This window comes from Acipenser ruthenus, unplaced genomic scaffold (assembly GCF_902713425.1).
Source record: "Acipenser ruthenus unplaced genomic scaffold, fAciRut3.2 maternal haplotype, whole genome shotgun sequence".
Classification (NCBI taxonomy): Eukaryota; Metazoa; Chordata; class Actinopteri; order Acipenseriformes; family Acipenseridae; genus Acipenser; species Acipenser ruthenus.
This window is the reverse complement of record NW_026707986.1, coordinates 80,001-85,000: the sequence shown is the minus strand read 5'-3', so window position 1 is coordinate 85,000 and position 5,000 is coordinate 80,001.

Here is a 5,000-nt window from a genome sequence, read left to right as displayed (position 1 = left end):
TGGGCTGAAGAAGCCAAAGGGTGAGTGGAACTGGAGAGAGAGATGGTCCCGCGACCCGACTCGCCTCCTTGCCCTCGCCCTAGTCCACAGTAGGGCGGTCGGACAGGGTTTTAGAACAACAAAAAACAAAACCACACCGAGACTTGTCCAGGACTTTTTCTTGGAAAGTGTGAGCTCTGGTTCAAGTGCGGAGCCTCCCACAGCATGGACCCGACAGGAGGAGTCATCCCGGCCATCTTCCCCTGCCCAGCACAAAGCCTCCAAGCCTGGCTTCAACTGATCACTCACAAGCATTTTTCTGACACCTCCGTCCTGACTTAGAAATATTTTTTGTTCTAAAAACCCTGTCGACGGAAATCTCCGCGGGTCCCCCCGTTGTATCTCAGACATGGAGTCTTTATGGGCAACGGGGCCGAAGTCACACTGCCAAGGAGTCGCTGCCACCCCGCAGGACATTTAAATCTCGGCCGTTTACAGACTTCCATAAACTGCCCTGCTATGGTCATGGTCATGTCATGTTAAAGATAGGCGACATGACTATGTCTTTTTCAACTCTTAGTTTCTGGCGGAGCCAAAAAAGTCCGGACTATGGTCATCTAATGTTAAAGATAGGATTTTTTTTTTTAAAGTGCTTGGCCAATGACCATGTCCACCAAAAGGCTCGCATTGAAGGTAGACACGACCATGTCCACAACGGGACTTAGTCTCTAGCAGCAAAAACATGGAGGTCACCAAGGACACAAACGGCACACTGCTGCTGAAAACAGAGCCTCCAAACCCCACGAGGGCAACAGGCTTCAAGTGCACTGAAAGTCAGCGACACAAATGGCACACTGTTGCCCAAAACAGAGCCTCCAAACCCCGTGAAGGCAAGAGACTTAAAGTGCATTAAAAATAAAAAAATGTAAGGGACCCACACTGCCTACTCAAGCCCAAAACAGAGCCTCCAGCCCGGCCTGATCTGGCGCCAGGCGCGGGAGGGCAGCATACTTCCATCAGCATGGAAGTCCAGGACTGTAAGGGGACCCACCGCCTCCCCAAGCCGAAAACAGAGCCTCCAGCCCGACCTGATCTGGCGCCAGGCACGGGAGGGCAACAGACAGACTTCCAGGGAAGTGGAAGCTGCCAGGGGTGAATGGGAACTCTGCCCGGGGTGCAGAGCCTCCCACATGGCTTGACTTATTATTTTTACTTAAATATTTTTTTGATCAAAAGACCATGCCCTTAGTAATATGCACTTACCCCCCCAGTGTATCTGTTATCTAATAGCATTATGAGAGCAAGTCACTACTTCATGCCGACCTCCTGGAACTGCCGCTCGGCCACCCAGACCCACTTTGTCCACTAAGGTTTTTTGTGGCTATGGTAATGTATTATTATTATGTGTTTATTTAGCAGACACCTTTATCCAAGTCGACTTACAGAGACTAGGGTGTGTGAACTTTGCATCAGCTGCAGAGTCACTTACAATTACATCTCACCCAAAAGACGGAGCACAAGGAGGTTAAGTGACTTGCTCAGGGTCACACAGTGAGTCAGTGGCTAAGGTGGGATTTGAACCGGGGACCTCCTGGTTACAAGCCCTTTTCTTTAACCACTGGACCACACAGCCTCCAATGTAGCACTATTCTGACTCTAGTCAATTCTATTCTAACTATGGTCATTTAGCTCAATGGTGACTCTGGTCATGTAGCTCAATGGTGACTCTGGTCATGTAGCTCAATGGTGACTCTGGTCATGTAGCTCAATGGTGACTCTGGTCATGTAGCTCAATTTTGACTATGGTCAGTGCGGCAGTGTGGAGTAGTGGTTAGGTCTCGGGACTCTTGACTAGAAGGTCGTGGGTTCAATCCCAGGTGGGGGACATTGCTGCTGTACCCTTGAGCAAGGTACTTTACCTAGATTGCTCCAGTAACAATCCAACTGTATAAATGGGTAATTGTATGTAGAAAAATAATATAATTGTATGTAAAAATAATGTGATATCTTGTAACAATTGTAAGTCGTCCTGGATAAGGGTGTCTGCTAAGAAATACAGTGGCTCTCAAAAGTATTCACCCCCCTTGGACTTTTCCACATTTCATTGTGTTACAACATGGAATCAAAATGGATTTAATTGGGAGTTTTTGCCACTGATCAACACAAGAAAAGTCCATAATGTCAAAGTGAAAAATAAAATCTACAACTTGTTCTAAATTAATTACAAATATAAAACAGAAAATAATTGATTGCATAAGTATTCACCCCCTTTGCTATGACACACCTAAATAAGCTCTGGTGCAACCAATTGTCTTTAGAAGTCACATAATTAGTTGAATGGAGTCCACCTGTGTGCAATTAAGGTGTTTCACATGATTTCAGGTTAAATACACCTGTCTCTGGGAGGTCCCACAGTTGGTTAGTACATTTCCTAACAAAAACTACATCATGAAGGTGAAGGAACATTCAAAGCAAATCCGGAATAAGGTTCTTCAAAAGCACCAATCAGGGGTAGGATATAAGAACATTTCCAAGGCATTGAATATCCTCTCAGAGCACAGTAAAGTCCATTATTAAGAAATGGAGAGAATATGGCACAACTGTGAATCTGTCTAGAACAGGCCGTCCTCAAAAACGGAGTATCCGGGCGTATAGGGCACTAGTCAGGGAGGCCACCAAGAGGCCTATGGCAACTCTAAAGGAGTTACAGTGTTCCACGGCTGAGCTGGGAGACACTGTGCATATGGCAACAATAGCCCGGGTGCTTCACAAAACTGGCCTTTATGGGAGAGTGGTAAAAAGAAAGCCATTGTTGAAAAGAACTCGCATCAAATCTCGGCTAGAGTTTCCCAGAAGGCATGTGGGAGACTCTGAGACCAAGTGGAAGAAGATTCTATGGCCTGATGAGACCAGAATAGAGCTTTTTGGCCACAACGCTAAGCGCTATGTTTGGCGCAAGCCTAACACCGTACATCATCCTGAGAACACCATCCCTACCGTGAAGCATGGTGGTGGCAGCATCATGCTATGGGGATGCTTCTCTGCGTCAGGGCCTGGAAAGCTCGTGAAGATAGAGGGCAAAATGGATGCGGCAAAGTACAGAGAAATCCTGAAGGAAAACCTGCTGAAGTCTGCAAGAGACCTGGGACTTGGAGAAGATTCATCTTCCAGCAGGACAATGACCCCAAACATACAGCCAAAGGCACACTGGAGTGGCTTAAAAACAAAAAGGTCAATGTCCTGGAGTGGCCCAGTCAAAGCCCGGACCTCAATCCAATTGAGAATATGTGGAAAGAGTTGAAAATTGCTGTTCACCAAAGGTCCCCATCCAACTTGACGGAGCTTGAGCAATTTTGCAAAGAAGAATGGGCAAAAATAGCAGTGTCCAGATGTGCAAAGCTGGTAGAGACTTATCCAAATAGACTCATGGCTGTAATTGCTGCCAAAGGTGCCTCTACCAAATATTGACTCAAGGGGGTGAATACTTATGCAATCAATTATTTTCTGTTTTGTATTTGTAATTAATCTGTGGAGAAGATCTTCCCTGTTTTTCAACATTTACTTTTCAAAACGAACATTTGTCATTCAAAAGTCCAACAGCATAATGCAAGGAGAATGGCTAATTCATTAGGAACAGTCATGTTGAAGACAGTACCAGTTTCAAATGATTAAAAACTGGGAAACTGTTTGAGAAAAGAAATATATAAAATAGTTTATTTAAAAATATTTAATATATACACATTTTTTTAAGAAATACTGTTCCAATGGTCATTTCAAATGTGCTGCGAGTTTAAAATCGTCTGGAAATTAAACACTGATGCCTTTTTTAATTGTATTGTTTTTGAAAAAAGTTGAAAGGCTGGGAGAATCTTCTGTGGAGAAGATCTTCCCTCCCTTTCAACATTAATTCTCAAACTGAATGCAGTAGGGATTCAAGGAAATGCATGCACATGGATTAGGGAGTGGTTAACATGTAGAAAACAGAAAGTACTAAATAGAGGAGAAACCTCAAAATGTAGTGAGGTAGCCAGGGGTGTACCTCAGGGATCACTATTAGGTCCTCTGCTATTCCTAATCTACATTCATGATTTAGATTCTGGTATAGTAAGCAAGCTTGTTAAATTTGCAGACGACACAAAAATAGGAGTGGCGGCAAACACTGTTGTAGCAGCAAAGGTCATTCAAAATGATCTAGACAGCATTCAGAACTTGGCAGACACGTGGCAAATTACATTTTAATAGAGAAAAGTGTAACGTATTGCACACAGGCAATACAAATGGGCATTATAAATATCATATGGGAGATACTGAAATTGAAGAAGGGATCTATGAAAAAGACCTAGGAGTTTATGTTGACTCAGAAATGTCTTCATCGAGACAATGTGAGGAAGCAATAAAAAAGGCCAACAAGATGCTCGGATATATTGTGAGGTGTGTTGATTTTAAATCAAGGGAAGTAATGTTAAAACTTTACAATGCATTAGTAAGACCTCACCTAGAATACTGTGTTCAGTTCTGGTCACCTTGTTACAAAAAGGATATTGCTGCTCTAGAAAGAGTGCAAAGAAGATGGTTAATCTTCCCTCTGACATTCTCCATTGACAAATTGAGGGATGCGCACCAGGCCGCACACCCGCCGCTCCGGATTCGGGGATCTGAACCCGACTCTCTTTGGATCGGCCGGGGGGCGACGGAGGCAATCACCCCTCCCTTTCAGAACGGCATTCGCCTATCTCTTAGGACCGACTGACCCATGTTCAATCATTTTCTGTTTTGTATTTGTAATTAATTTAGAACAATTTGTAGATTTTATTTTTCACTTTGACATTATGGACTTTTTTTGTGTTGATCAGTGGCAAAAACTCCTAATGAAATCAATTTTGAATTCCTTGTTGTAACACAATAAAATGTGGAAAAGTCCAAGGGGGGTGAATACTTTTGAGAGCCACTGTAAATAATAATAATAATAATAATAATAATAATAATAATAATAATAATAGTCATGTAGCTTAATTTTGACT